Source organism: Scyliorhinus torazame, chromosome 5 (assembly GCF_047496885.1).
Source record: "Scyliorhinus torazame isolate Kashiwa2021f chromosome 5, sScyTor2.1, whole genome shotgun sequence".
NCBI lineage: Eukaryota > Metazoa > Chordata > Chondrichthyes > Carcharhiniformes > Scyliorhinidae > Scyliorhinus > Scyliorhinus torazame.
In genome coordinates this window covers 123,743,569-123,759,243 of record NC_092711.1, presented here as the reverse complement: position 1 = coordinate 123,759,243, position 15,675 = coordinate 123,743,569, and the positions used below count along the sequence as shown (strand labels likewise).

General features: G+C 45.7%; 7 non-coding genes across 7 annotated transcripts; 1 reads left to right on the top strand and 6 right to left on the bottom strand.

Moving 5' to 3' along the window:
- Window positions 1-1,170: 1,170 nt before the first annotated feature.
- Window positions 1,171-1,243, bottom strand: trnav-aac (transfer RNA valine (anticodon AAC)). Its single transcript has one exon. It is a non-coding gene; the product is annotated as a tRNA-Val (tRNA).
- A 2,152-nt stretch (window positions 1,244-3,395) lies between these two features.
- On the bottom strand, window positions 3,396-3,468 carry trnav-aac (transfer RNA valine (anticodon AAC)). The gene has a single exon. It is a non-coding gene; the product is annotated as a tRNA-Val (tRNA).
- A 2,152-nt stretch (window positions 3,469-5,620) lies between these two features.
- On the bottom strand, window positions 5,621-5,693 carry trnav-aac (transfer RNA valine (anticodon AAC)). The gene has a single exon. It is a non-coding gene; the product is annotated as a tRNA-Val (tRNA).
- A 2,152-nt stretch (window positions 5,694-7,845) lies between these two features.
- trnav-aac (transfer RNA valine (anticodon AAC)) lies at window positions 7,846-7,918 on the bottom strand. Its single transcript has one exon. It is a non-coding gene; the product is annotated as a tRNA-Val (tRNA).
- A 4,614-nt stretch (window positions 7,919-12,532) lies between these two features.
- trnav-aac (transfer RNA valine (anticodon AAC)) lies at window positions 12,533-12,605 on the bottom strand. Its single transcript has one exon. It is a non-coding gene; the product is annotated as a tRNA-Val (tRNA).
- An 846-nt stretch (window positions 12,606-13,451) lies between these two features.
- On the top strand, window positions 13,452-13,541 carry trnap-ugg (transfer RNA proline (anticodon UGG)). The gene is given in 2 exon segments: window positions 13,452-13,487; window positions 13,506-13,541. It is a non-coding gene; the product is annotated as a tRNA-Pro (tRNA).
- Window positions 13,542-15,001: 1,460 nt separating this feature from the next.
- On the bottom strand, window positions 15,002-15,074 carry trnav-aac (transfer RNA valine (anticodon AAC)). Its single transcript has one exon. It is a non-coding gene; the product is annotated as a tRNA-Val (tRNA).
- Window positions 15,075-15,675: the final 601 nt, after the last annotated feature.

Sequence of the window (15,675 nt, the reverse complement as noted above, 5' to 3'; positions counted from 1 at the left end):
CCCCCTCCACCATCTGTATCCATCATCTTATTTTAAATCCTTGCATTGATTTGTTTTACCCTCAGCATTGCCCCCCTCCCCCAGCCCATACCATCCTACTTGAGCAATCTGATCCCTGTCGCCAATTGTTCGCTGACACACTGCTTACTTTCTGCGATTAACACATTCTGATCTCTTGAGGCGCCACTATCAGCACCTTGATTAGCCTCATTTACATTCCCTTTTTCTTTCTGTCCGAGACATTTTCGTCATTTTCCACCTATTGCTGACCACTCTATCGAGGCCCAATAGGGCACGCCAACCCCGCCCCATCCACATTAGTCTGAATCTGACCCCATTTCCAGTTCTCCAGCTTTGACAAAGAGTCACCCAGGCCCGGAACGACCGCTGCCATCTCGCTCCACAGAGGCTGTCAGTCCTGCTGAGATTGTCCAGTATGTTCCGTTTTTGTTTCAGAATGAAGCATCCGCAGTAAGTTGCATTTGTCGTTCATTTAGACATGTTTGAGATGGTGAATAAGTATGTTTATCTGCATTTGTAAATGCATGAAATTCTGTTGTGGATGAACTAGCTCCGAATATCCAAAATAGGAAGGTCCTTTTCTTCTCATTGCCTGTCGAAAATTCAGTGCTTGTTACTTAATGTGGAATTTATTTCAGTGGCTCATGAGAGACTAAACCTCATAATCCTCGAACATACGAGATGGGGGAACACAAGTACTTTGTGCAAACATTCCTCACACAACATGAGAAGCACTTGATGTTTCTACCCGGTATGGCCCCGGGGACCTTTCGCATGTTAGGGGAATGTGCTAACCACTACACTACAGAAACCGCTGGCGGTGCAGTAATCAATGGACTTGTGCAATGTTCAACCTCACTGTGTGCCTGCAGATTCTCATGGTTCGTCTGAGAGGCCATGTCACTTATTACAAGAAGACAGCCGTTTCTTTAAAACCGATGTCTCAACTTATAAAACAATCAGGAATCGAACTTTACAGACCTGAAGATAAGTTATATTTTGCTTCAAGTGGAAGTTAAATTGAGAATGCAGGGCTTTCGTAAATAACCACAACCAGACGGGTGCATGCATTTTGCTATTTCTCGTTGATGAAGACCAGTTACGAGATTGCGGCAATAGTCAGCAACAGACTAAAATGGAAGTACGAGATGTTTCTGCCCGGTTTCGAACCGGGGACCTTTCGTGCGTTAGGCGAATGTGATAACCACTACACTACAGAAACAGCTGGCAATCAACGGACGTGTACAATGTGCAACCTCACTGTGTTGCTGCAGATTCGCATGGTGAGGCTGAGAGGCTAGGCCACTTATTACAAGACGACTGCTGTTTCTTTCAAAAACAGATGTTTCAACATATAAAACCACGAGATGTAGAAATTAGATCGAACTTAACATGATCTGCGTTAACTTCACAGGGACGTGACCCATCTAATCCACAGAGCCAAAGTGGAGAATTGAACTGACTGGTGAGTTGCATCTTAACGCTGACCTTCCGGACCTCGGCCTCCTGAAATGTTCCAAAGAAGCTCAACAAACACTCGAGGAACAGCAGCGCATCTTTCCACTGGGCTCAATACAGCTTTCACACTCATAGTGTGTGCAACAGTCTCACACTGTAAATGCTGCCCCCATTCTGTGTGTCCTTCCATCGCAGATTTGGGTTTGAATCTTGTTTCCACTTCTTCTTTGTATCCGAGCGGTAGTTGTTGAGAGCTGGCACAGACACAGCGGCTGGAATGGCCTCATACTGTGGTGTAATTATTCTCTCATTCGATGCTCACCTCACTCTGTGGCCAGGGAACCCTAGGCCTTTTCTCATTTAATCTCTCCTGACTTGCACCCTGTCAGAGCGCTTTCCTGTTGTTCTGTTTACTCCCACCAGGATTTGACTTGGTTAAAACGTCCGACATTTCTAACCCGTCCCGGTTTTAATGAAAGGTGATGGTGAAAGACAAGCTTTGTTGTCCTGTCGACAAATTCCGCCTGACTCGCTGAGTTGTTCCAGTATTTTCCGCAGATGTTAGATCGGCTTTCGATGGCAATAACAGCGTGCTTCTGTTACTTTCCCGGGGCTCGTTGGTCTAGGGGTATGACATTCACTTACCTCTATTAACTAATTCCAGTTGATTCAGGCAGCCCTCTGTATGTTTCATTTTATTCAGTTCAACAACATCAGACTGTGTAATCTCTCTTCTCCCTCCACCATCTGTTTATTTCCATCAAGTTATTTTCATTCCTTCCATTGGTATGTTTTACCCTCAGCATTGCCCCCCTCCCCCCAGCCCATACCATCCTACTTGAGCAACCCTGTCGCCAATTGTTCGCTGACACACTGCTTACTTTGTTCTGCTATTAACACATTCTGATCTCTTGAGGCGCCACTATCAGCACCTTTGTTAGCTTTGATTAGCCTCATATACATTCCCTTTTTCTTTCTGTCCGAGACATTTTCGTCATTTTCCACCTATTGCTGACCACTCTATCGAGGCCCAATAGGGCACGCCAACCCCGCCCCATCCACATTTGTCTGAATCTGACCCCATTTCCAGTTCTCCAGCTTTGACAAAGAGTCACCCAGGCCCGGAACGACCGCTGCCATCTCGCTCCAGAGAGGCCGTCAGTCCTGCTGAGATTGTCCAGTATGTTCTGTTTTTGTTTCAGAATGAAGCATCCGCAGTAAGTTGCATTTGTCGTTCATTTAGACATGTTTGAGATGGTGAATAAGTAGGTTTATCTGCATTTGTAAATGCATGAAATTCTGTTGTGGATGAACTAGCTCCGCATATCCAAAATAAGAAGGTCCTTTTCTTCTCATTGCCTGTCGAAAATTCAGTGCTTGTGACTTAATGTGGAATTTATTTTGGTGGCTCATGAGAGACTAATCCTCATAATCCTCGAACATACGAGATGGGGGAACACAAGTACTTTGTGCAAACATTCCTCACACAACATGAGAAGCACTTGATGTTTCTACCCGGTATGGCCCCGGGGACCTTTCGCATGTTAGGGGAATGTGCTAACCACTACACTACAGAAACCGCTGGCGGTGCAGTAATCAATGGACTTGTGCAATGTTCAACCTCACTGTGTGCCTGCAGATTCTCATGGTTCGTCTGAGAGGCCATGTCACTTATTACAAGAAGACAGCCGTTTCTTTAAAACCGATGTCTCAACTTATAAAACAATCAGGAATCGAACTTTACAGACCTGAAGATAAGTTATATTTTGCTTCAAGTGGAAGTTAAATTGAGAATGCAGGGCTTTCGTAAATAACCACAACCAGACGGGTGCATGCATTTTGCTATTCCTCGTTGATGAAGACCAGTTACGAGATGGCGGCAATAGTCAGCAACAGACTAAACTGAAAGTACGAGATGTTTCTGCCCGGTTTCGAACCGGGGACCATTCGTGTGTTAGGCGAATGTGATAGCCACTACACTACAGAAACAGCTGGCAATCAACGGACGTGTACAATGTGCAACCTCACTGTGTTGCTGCAGATTCGCATGGTGAGGCTGAGAGGCTAGGCCACTTATTACAAGACGACTGCTGTTTCTTTCAAAAACAGATGTTTCCACATATAAAACCACGAGATGTAGAAATTAGATCGAACTTAACATGATCTGCGTTAACTTCACAGGGACGTGACCCATCTAATCCACAGAGCCAAAGTGGAGAATTGAACTGACTGGAGAGTTGCATCTTAACGCTGACCTTCCGGACCTCGGCCTCCTGAAATGTTCCAAAGAAGCTCAACAAACACTCGAGGAACAGCAGCGCATCTTTCCACTGGGCTCAATACAGCTTTCACACTCATAGTGTGTGCAACAGTCTCACACTGTAAATGCTGCCCCCATTCTGTGTGTCCTTCCATCGCAGATTTGGGTTTGAATCTTGTTTCCACTTCTTCTTTGTATCCGAGCGGTAGTTGTTGAGAGCTGGCACAGACACAGCGGCTGGAATGGCCTCATACTGTGGTGTAATTATTCTCTCATTCGATGCTCACCTCACTCTGTGGCCAGGGAACCCTAGGCCTTTTCTCATTTAATCTCTCCTGACTTGCACCCTGTCAGAGCGCTTTCCTGTTGTTCTGTTTGCTCCCACCAGGATTTCACTTGGTTAAAACGTCCGACATTTCTAACCCGTCCCGGTTTTAATGAAAGGTGACGGTGAAAGACAAGCTTTGTTGTCCTGTCGACAAATTCCGCCTGACTCGCTGAGTTGTTCCAGTATTTTCCGCAGATGTTAGATCGACTTTCGATGGCAATAACAGCGTGCTTCTGTTACTTTCCCGGGGCTCGTTAGTCTAGGGGTATGACATTCACTTACCTCTATTGACTAATTCCAGTTGATTCAGGCAGCCCTCTGTATGTTTCATTTTATTCAGTTCAACAACATCAGACTGTGTAATCTCTCTTCTCCCTCCACCATCTGTTTATTTCCATCAAGTTATTTTCATTCCTTCCATTGGTATGTTTTACCCTCAGCATTGCCCCCCTCCCCCCAGCCCATACCATCCTACTTGAGCAACCCTGTCGCCAATTGTTCGCTGACACACTGCTTACTTTGTTCTGCTATTAACACATTCTGATCTCTTGAGGCGCCACTATCAGCACCTTTGTTAGCCTTGATTAGCCTCATTTACATTCCCTTTTTCTTTCTGTCCGAGACATTTTCGTCATTTTCCACCTATTGCTGACCACTCTATCGAGGCCCAATAGGGCACGCCAACCCCGCCCCATCCACATTTGTCTGAATCTGACTCCATTTCCAGTTCTCCAGCTTTGACAAAGAGTCACCCAGGCCCGGAACGACCGCTGCCATCTCGCTCCAGAGAGGCCGTCAGTCCTGCTGAGATTGTCCAGTATGTTCTGTTTTTGTTTCAGAATGAAGCATCCGCAGTAAGTTGCATTTGTCGTTCATTTAGACATGTTTGAGATGGTGAATAAGTAGGTTTATCTGCATTTGTAAATGCATGAAATTCTGTTGTGGATGAACTAGCTCCGCATATCCAAAATAAGAAGGTCCTTTTCTTCTCATTGCCTGTCCAAAATTCAGTGCTTGTGACTTAATGTGGAATTTATTTTGGTGGCTCATGAGAGACTAATCCTCATAATCCTCGAACATACGAGATGGGGGAACACAAGTACTTTGTGCAAACATTCCTCACACAACATGAGAAGCACTTGATGTTTCTACCCGGTATGGCCCCGGGGACCTTTCGCATGTTAGGGGAATGTGCTAACCACTACACTACAGAAACCGCTGGCGGTGCAGTAATCAATGGACTTGTGCAATGTTCAACCTCACTGTGTGCCTGCAGATTCTCATGGTTCGTCTGAGAGGCCATGTCACTTATTACAAGAAGACAGCCGTTTCTTTAAAACCGATGTCTCAACTTATAAAACAATCAGGAATCGAACTTTACAGACCTGAAGATAAGTTATATTTTGCTTCAAGTGGAAGTTAAATTGAGAATGCAGGGCTTTCGTAAATAACCACAACCAGACGGGTGCATGCATTTTGCTATTCCTCGTTGATGAAGACCAGTTACGAGATGGCGGCAATAGTCAGCAACAGACTAAACTGAAAGTACGAGATGTTTCTGCCCGGTTTCGAACCGGGGACCATTCGTGTGTTAGGCGAATGTGATAGCCACTACACTACAGAAACAGCTGGCAAACAACGGACGTGTACAATGTGCAACCTCACTGTGTTGCTGCAGATTCGCATGGTGAGGCTGAGAGGCTAGGCCACTTATTACAAGACGACTGCTGTTTCTTTCAAAAACAGATGTTTCAACATATAAAACCACGAGATGTAGAAATTAGATCGAACTTAACATGATCTGCGTTAACTTCACAGGGACGTGACCCATCTAATCCACAGAGCCAAAGTGGAGAATTGAACTGACTGGAGAGTTGCATCTTAACGCTGACCTTCCGGACCTCGGCCTCCTGAAATGTTCCAAAGAAGCTCAACAAACACTCGAGGAACAGCAGCGCATCTTTCCACTGGGCTCAATACAGCTTTCACACTCATAGTGTGTGCAACAGTCTCACACTGTAAATGCTGCCCCCATTCTGTGTGTCCTTCCATCGCAGATTTGGGTTTGAATCTTGTTTCCACTTCTTCTTTGTATCCGAGCGGTAGTTGTTGAGAGCTGGCACAGACACAGCGGCTGGAATGGCCTCATACTGTGGTGTAATTATTCTCTCATTCGATGCTCACCTCACTCTGTGGCCAGGGAACCCTAGGCCTTTTTTCATTTAATCTCTCCTGACTTGCACCCTGTCAGAGCGCTTTCCTGTTGTTCTGTTTGCTCCCACCAGGATTTCACTTGGTTAAAACGTCCGACATTTCTAACCCGTCCCGGTTTTAATGAAAGGTGACGGTGAAAGACAAGCTTTGTTGTCCTGTCGACAAATTCCGCCTGACTCGCTGAGTTGTTCCAGTATTTTCCGCAGATGTTAGATCGACTTTCGATGGCAATAACAGCGTGCTTCTGTTACTTTCCCGGGGCTCGTTAGTCTAGGGGTATGACATTCACTTACCTCTATTGACTAATTCCAGTTGATTCAGGCAGCCCTCTGTATGTTTCATTTTATTCAGTTCAACAACATCAGACTGTGTAATCTCTCTTCTCCCTCCACCATCTGTTTATTTCCATCAAGTTATTTTCATTCCTTCCATTGGTATGTTTTACCCTCAGCATTGCCCCCCTCCCCCCAGCCCATACCATCCTACTTGAGCAACCCTGTCGCCAATTGTTCGCTGACACACTGCTTACTTTGTTCTGCTATTAACACATTCTGATCTCTTGAGGCGCCACTATCAGCACCTTTGTTAGCCTTGATTAGCCTCATTTACATTCCCTTTTTCTTTCTGTCCGAGACATTTTCGTCATTTTCCACCTATTGCTGACCACTCTATCGAGGCCCAATAGGGCACGCCAACCCCGCCCCATCCACATTTGTCTGAATCTGACTCCATTTCCAGTTCTCCAGCTTTGACAAAGAGTCACCCAGGCCCGGAACGACCGCTGCCATCTCGCTCCAGAGAGGCCGTCAGTCCTGCTGAGATTGTCCAGTATGTTCTGTTTTTGTTTCAGAATGAAGCATCCGCAGTAAGTTGCATTTGTCGTTCATTTAGACATGTTTGAGATGGTGAATAAGTAGGTTTATCTGCATTTGTAAATGCATGAAATTCTGTTGTGGATGAACTAGCTCCGCATATCCAAAATAAGAAGGTCCTTTTCTTCTCATTGCCTGTCGAAAATTCAGTGCTTGTGACTTAATGTGGAATTTATTTTGGTGGCTCATGAGAGACTAATCCTCATAATCCTCGAACATACGAGATGGGGGAACACAAGTACTTTGTGCAAACATTCCTCACACAACATGAGAAGCACTTGATGTTTCTACCCGGTATGGCCCCGGGGACCTTTCGCATGTTAGGGGAATGTGCTAACCACTACACTACAGAAACCGCTGGCGGTGCAGTAATCAATGGACTTGTGCAATGTTCAACCTCACTGTGTGCCTGCAGATTCTCATGGTTCGTCTGAGAGGCCATGTCACTTATTACAAGAAGACAGCCGTTTCTTTAAAACCGATGTCTCAACTTATAAAACAATCAGGAATCGAACTTTACAGACCTGAAGATAAGTTATGTTTTGCTTGAAGTGCAAGTTAAATTGAGAATGCAGGGCTTTCGTAAATAACCACAACCAGACGGGTGCATGCCTTTTGCTATTCCTCGTTGATGAAGACCAGTTACGAGACTGCGGCAATAGTCAGCAACAGACTAAACTGGAAGTACGAGATGTTTCTGCCCGGTTTCGAACCGGGGACCTTTCGCGTGTTAGGCGAATGTGATAACCACTACACTACAGAAACAGCTGGCAATCAACGGACGTGTACAATGTGCAACCTCGCTGTGTTGCTGCAGATTCGCATGGTGAGGCTGAGAGGCTCGGCCACTTATTACAAGACGACTGCTGTTTCTTTCAAAAACAGATGTTTCAACATATAAAACCACGAGATGTAGAAATTAGATCGAACTTAACATGATCTGCGTTAACTTCACAGGGACGTGACACATCTAATCCACAGAGCCAAAGTGGAGAATTCAACTGACTGGAGAGCTGCATCTTAACGCTGACCTTCCGGACCTCGGCCTCCTGAAATGTTCCAAAGAAGCTCAACAAACACTCGAGGAACAGCAGCGCATCTTTCCACTGGGCTCAATACAGCTTTCACACTCATAGTGTGTGCAACCGTCTCACACTGTAAATGCTGCCCCCATTCTGTGTGTACTACCATCGCAGATTTGGGTTTGAATCTTGTTTCCACTTCTTCTTTGTATCCGGGCGGTAGTTGTTGAGAGCTGGCACAGACACAGCGGCTGGAATGGCCTCATACTGTGGTGTAATTATTCTCTCATTCGATGCTCACCTCACTCTGTGGCCAGGGAACCCTAGGCCTTTTCTCATTTAATCTCTCCTGACTTGCACCCTGTCAGAGCGCTTTCCTGTTGTTCTGTTTGCTCCCACCAGGATTTGACTTGGTTAAAACGTCCGACATTTCTAACCCGTCCCGGTTTTAATGAAAGGTGATGGTGAAAGACAAGCTTTGTTGTCCTTTCGACAAATTCCGCCTGACTCGCTGAGTTGTTCCAGTGTCTTCCGCAGATGTTGGATCAAATTTCGATGGCTATAACAGCGTGCTTCTATGACCTCTCTGTGGCTCGTTGGTCTAAGGGTATGATTCTCGCTTTGGGTGTCGTGGTTTCGAAACTTGCGGGAGGTCCCGGGTTCAAATCCCGGAAGAGCCCTTTGATAAGATTTTCTGTTGGTCAGGCGATATGATTTCTTTGCGGCTCATTCGGCGGGATTCATTCACATTGGGTTTGCTTTGAGAAGCTGAGCTCACACGGCAGGGAACCAATAGGTTCGCGAGACAATCGGGACATTGTCTAAAAGCTTGTCTATGTGTGGACATTCGCTTACCTTTATTGACTTATTCCAGTAGATTCAGGCAGCTCTCTGTATGTTTCATTTTATTCAGTTCAACAACATCAGACTGTGTAATCTCTCTTCTCCCTCCACCATCTGTTTATTTCCATCAAGTTATTTTCATTCCTTCCATTGGCATGTTTTACCCTCAGCATTGCCCCCCTCCCCTCAGCCCATACCATCCTACTTGAGCAATCTGATCCCTGTCGCCAATTGTTCGCTGACACACTGCTTACTTTGTTCTGCTATTAACACATTCTGATCTCTTGAGGCGCCACTATCAGCACCTTTGTTAGCCTTGATTAGCCTCATTTACATTCCCTTTTTCTTTCTGTCCGAGACATTTTCGTCATTTTCCACCTATTGCTGACCACTCTATCGAGGCCCAATAGGGCACGCCAACCCCGCCCCATCCACATTTGTCTGAATCTGACCCCATTTGCAGTTCTGCAGCTTTGACAAAGAGTCACCCAGGCCCGGAACGACCGCTGCCATCTCGCTCCACAGAGGCCGTCAGTCCTGCTGAGATTGTCCAGTATGTTCTGTTTTTGTTTCAGAATGAAGCATCCGCAGTAAGTTGCATTTGTCGTTCATTTAGACATGTTTGAGATGGTGAATAAGTAGGTTTATCTGCATTTGTAAATGCATGAAATTCTGTTGTGGATGAACTAGCTCCGCATATCCAAAATAAGAAGGTCCTTTTCTTCTCATTGCCTGTCGAAAATTCAGTGCTTGTGACTTAATGTGGAATTTATTTTGGTGGCTCATGAGAGACCAATCCTCATAATCCTCGAACATACGAGATGGGGGAACACAAGTACTTTGTGCAAACATTCCTCACACAACATGAGAAGCACTTGATGTTTCTACCCGGTATGGACCCGGGGACCTTTCGCATGTTAGGGGAATGTGCTAACCACTGCACTACAGAAACCGCTGGCGGTGCAGTAATCAATGGACTTGTGCAATGTTCAACCTCACTGTGTGCCTGCAGATTCTCATGGTTCGTCTGAGAGGCCATGTCACTTATTACAAGAAGACAGCCGTTTCTTTAAAACCGATGTCTCAACTTATAAAACAATCAGAAATCGAACTTTACAGACCTGAAGATAAGTTATATTTTGCTTCAAGTGGAAGTTAAATTGAGAATGCAGGGCTTTCGTAAATAACCACAACCAGACGGGTGCATGCATTTTGCTATTGCTCGTTGATGAAGACCAGTTACGAGATTGCGGGAATAGTCAGCAACAGACTAAACTGGAAGTACGAGATGTTTCGGCCCGGTTTCGAAGCGGGGACCTTTCGTGTGTTCGGCGAATGTGATAACCACTAAACTACAGAAACAGCTGGCAATCAACGGACGTGTACAATGTGCAACCTCACTGTGTTGCTGCAGATTCGCATGGTGAGGCTGAGAGGCTAGGCCACTTATTACAAGACGACTGCTGTTTCTTTCAAAAACAGATGTTTCAACATATAAAACCACGAGATGTAGAAATTAGATCGAACTTAACATGATCTGCGTTAACTTCACAGGGACGTGACCCATCTAATCCACAGAGCCAAAGTGGAGAATTGAACTGACTGGAGAGTTGCATCTTAACGCTGACCTTCCGGACCTCGGCCTCCTGAAATGTTCCAAAGAAGCTCAACAAACACTCGAGGAACAGCAGCGCATCTTTCAACTGGGCTCAATACAGCTTTCACACTCATAGTGTGTGCAACAGTCTCACACTGTAAATGCTGCCCCCATTCTGTGTGTCCTTCCATCGCAGATTTGGGTTTGAATCTTGTTTCCACTTCTTCTTTGTATCCGAGCGGTAGTTGTTGAGAGCTGGCACAGACACAGCGGCTGGAATGGCCTCATACTGTGGTGTAATTATTCTCTCATTCGATGCTCACCTCACTCTGTGGCCAGGGAACCCTAGGCCTTTTCTCATTTAATCTCTCCTGACCTGCACCCTGTCAGAGCGCTTTCCTGTTGTTCTGTTTGCTCCCACCAGGATTTGACTTGGTTAAAACGTCCGACATTTCTAACCCGTCCCGGTTTTAATGAAAGGTGATGGTGAAAGACAAGCTTTGTTGTCCTGTCGTCAAATTCCGCCTGACTCGCTGAGTTGTTCCAGTATTTTCCGCAGATGTTAGATCGACTTTCGATGGCAATAACAGCGTGCTTCTGTTACTTTCCCGGGGCTCGTTAGTCTAGGGGTATGACATTCACTTACCTCTATTGACTAATTCCAGTTGATTCAGGCAGCCCTCTGTATGTTTCATTTTATTCAGTTCAACAACATCAGACTGTGTAATCTCTCTTCTCCCTCCACCATCTGTTTATTTCCATCAAGTTATTTTCATTCCTTCCATTGGTATGTTTTACCCTCAGCATTGCCCCCCTCCCCCCAGCCCATACCATCCTACTTGAGCAACCCTGTCGCCAATTGTTCGCTGACACACTGCTTACTTTGTTCTGCTATTAACACATTCTGATCTCTTGAGGCGCCACTATCAGCACCTTTGTTAGCCTTGATTAGCCTCATTTACATTCCCTTTTTCTTTCTGTCCGAGACATTTTCGTCATTTTCCACCTATTGCTGACCACTCTATCGAGGCCCAATAGGGCACGCCAACCCCGCCCCATCCACATTTGTCTGAATCTGACCCCATTTCCAGTTCTCCAGCTTTGACAAAGAGTCACCCAGGCCCGGAACGACCGCTGCCATCTCGCTCCAGAGAGGCCGTCAGTCCTGCTGAGATTGTCCAGTATGTTCTGTTTTTGTTTCAGAATGAAGCATCCGCAGTAAGTTGCATTTGTCGTTCATTTAGACATGTTTGAGATGGTGAATAAGTAGGTTTATCTGCATTTGTAAATGCATGAAATTCTGTTGTGGATGAACTAGCTCCGCATATCCAAAATAAGAAGGTCCTTTTCTTCTCACTGCCTGTCGAAAATTCAGTGCTTGTGACTTAATGTGGAATTTATTTTGGTGGCTCATGAGAGACTAATCCTTATAATCCTCGAACATACGAGATGGGGGAACACAAGTACTTTGTGCAAACATTCCTCACACAACATGAGAAGCACTTGATGTTTCTACCCGGTATGGCCCCGGGGACCTTTCGCATGTTAGGGGAATGTGCTAACCACTACACTACAGAAACCGCTGGCGGTGCAGTAATCAATGGACTTGTGCAATGTTCAACCTCACTGTGTGCCTGCAGATTCTCATGGTTCGTCTGAGAGGCCATGTCACTTATTACAAGAAGACAGCCGTTTCTTTAAAACCGATGTCTCAACTTATAAAACAATCAGGAATCGAACTTTACAGACCTGAAGATAAGTTATGTTTTGCTTGAAGTGGAAGTTAAATTGAGAATGCAGGGCTTTCGTAAATAACCACAACCAGACGGGTGCATGCATTTTGCTATTCCTCGTTGATGAAGACCAGTTACGAGACTGCGGCAACAGTCAGCAACAGACTAAACTGGAAGTACGTGATGTTACTGCCCGGTTTCGAACCGGGGACCTTTCGCGTGTTAGGCGAATGTGATAACCACTACACGACAGAAACAGCTGGCAATCAACGGACGTGTACAATGTGCAACCTCACTGTGTTGCTGCAGATTCGCATGGTGAGGCTGAGAGGCTAGGCCACTTATTACAAGACGACTGCTGTTTCTTTCAAAAACAGATGTTTCAACATATAAAACCACGAGATGTAGAAATTAGATCGAACTTAACATGATCTGCGTTAACTTCACAGGGACGTGACCCATCTAATCCACAGAGCCAAAGTGGAGAATTGAACTGACTGGAGAGCTGCATCTTAACGTTGACCTTCCGGACCTCGGCCTCCTGAAATGTTCCAAAGAAGCTCAACAAACACTCGAGGAACAGCAGCGCATCTTTCCACTGGGCTCAATACAGCTTTCACACTCATAGTGTGTGCAACAGTCTCACACTGTAAATGCTGCCCCCATTCTGTGTGGACTACCATCGCAGATTTGGGTTTGAATCTTGTTTCCACTTCTTCTTTGTATCCGGGCGGTAGTTGTTGAGAGCTGGCACAGACACAGCGGCTGGAATGGCCTCATACTGTGGTGTAATTATTCTCTCATTCGATGCTCACCTCACTCTGTGGCCAGGGAACCCTAGGCCTTTTCTCATGTAATCTCTCCTGACTTGCACCCTGTCAGAGCGCTTTCCTGTTGTTCTGTTTGCTCCCACCAGGATTTGACTTGGTTAAAACGTCCGACATTTCTAACCCGTCCCGGTTTTAATGAAAGGTGATGGTGAAAGACAAGCTTTGTTGTCCTGTCGACAAATTCCGCCTGACTCGCTGAGTTGTTCCAGTATCTTCCGCAGATGTTGGATCAAATTTCGATGGCTATAACAGCGTGCTTCTATGACATCTTTGGGCTCGTTGGTCTAGGGGTATGATTCTCGCTTTGGGTGTCGTGGTTTCGAAACTTGCGGGAGGTCCCGGGTTCAAATCCCGGACGAGCCCTTTGATAAGGTTTTCTGTTGGTCAGGCGATATGTTTTCTTCATTTCTTTGCGGCTCATTCGGCGGGATTCATTCACATTGGGTTTGCTTTGAGAAGCTGAGCTCACACGGCAGGGAACCAATAGGTTCGCGAGACAATCGGGACATTGTCTAAAAGCTTGTCTATGTGTGGACATTCGCTTACCTTTATTGACTTATTCCAGTAGATTCAGGCAGCTCTCTGTATGTTTCATTTTATTCAGTTCAACAACATCAGACTGTGTAATCTCTCTTCTCCCTCCACCATCTGTTTATTTCCATCAAGTTATTTTCATTCCTTCCATTGGCATGTTTTACCCTCAGCATTGCCCCCCTCCCCTCAGCCCATACCATCCTACTTGAGCAATCTGATCCCTGTCGCCAATTGTTCGCTGACACACTGCTTACTTTGTTCTGCTATTAACACATTCTGATCTCTTGAGGCGCCACTATCAGCACCTTTGTTAGCCTTGATTAGCCTCATTTACATTCCCTTTTTCTTTCTGTCCGAGACATTTTCGTCATTTTCCACCTATTGCTGACCACTCTATCGAGGCCCAATAGGGCACGCCAACCCCGCCCCATCCACATTTGTCTGAATCTGACCCCATTTCCAGTTCTCCAGCTTTGACAAAGAGTCACCCAGGCCCGGAACGACCGCTGCCATCTCGCTCCACAGAGGCCGTCAGTCCTGCTGAGATTGTCCAGTATGTTCTGTTTTTGTTTCAGAATGAAGCATCCGCAGTAAGTTGCATTTGTCGTTCATTTAGACATATTTGAGATGGTGAATAAGTAGGTTTATCTGCATTTGTAAATGCATGAAATTCTGTTGTGGATGAACTAGCTCCGCATATCCAAAATAAGAAGGTCCTTTTCTTCTCATTGCCTGTCGAAAATTCAGTGCTTGTGACTTAATGTGGAATTTATTTTGGTGGCTCATGAGAGACTAATCCTCATAATCCTCGAACATACGAGATGGGGGAACACAAGTACTTTGTGCAAACATTCCTCACACAACATGAGAAGCACTTGATGTTTCTACCCGGTATGGCCCCGGGGACCTTTCGCATGTTAGGGGAATGTGCTAACCACTACACTACAGAAACCGCTGGCGGTGCAGTAATCAATGGACTTGTGCAATGTTCAACCTCACTGTGTGCCTGCAGATTCTCATGGTTCGTCTGAGAGGCCATGTCACTTATTACAAGAAGACAGCCGTTTCTTTAAAACCGATGTCTCAACTTATAAAACAATCAGGAATCGAACTTTACAGACCTGAAGATAAGTTATGTTTTGCTTGAAGTGGAAGTTAAATTGAGAATGCAGGGCTTTCGTAAATAACCACAACCAGACGGGTGCATGCATTTTGCTATTCCTCGTTGATGAAGACCAGTTACGAGACTGCGGCAATAGTCAGCAACAGACTAAACTGGAAGTACGTGATGTTACTGCCCGGTTTCGAACCGGGGACCTTTCGCGTGTTAGGCGAATGTGATAACCACTACACGACAGAAACAGCTGGCAATCAACGGACGTGTACAATGTGCAACCTCACTGTGTTGCTGCAGATTCGCATGGTGAGGCTGAGAGGCTAGGCCACTTATTACAAGACGACTGCTGTTTCTTTCAAAAACAGATGTTTCAACATATAAAACCACGAGATGTAGAAATTAGATCGAACTTAACATGATCTGCGTTAACTTCACAGGGACGTGACCCATCTAATCCACAGAGCCAAAGTGGAGAATTGAACTGACTGGAGAGCTGCATCTTAACGCTGACCTTCCGGACCTCGGCCTCCTGAAATGTTCCAAAGAAGCTCAACAAACACTCGAGGAACAGCAGCGCATCTTTCCACTGGGCTCAATACAGCTTTCACACTCATAGTGTGTGCAACAGTCTCACACTGTAAATGCTGCCCCCATTCTGTGTGGACTACCATCGCAGATTTGGGTTTGAATCTTGTTTCCACTTCTTCTTTGTATCCGGGCGGTAGTTGTTGAGAGCTGGCACAGACACAGCGGCTGGAATGGCCTCATACTGTGGTGTAATTATTCTCTCATTCGATGCTCACCTCACTCTGTGGCCAGGGAACCCTAGGCCTTTTCTCATGTAAT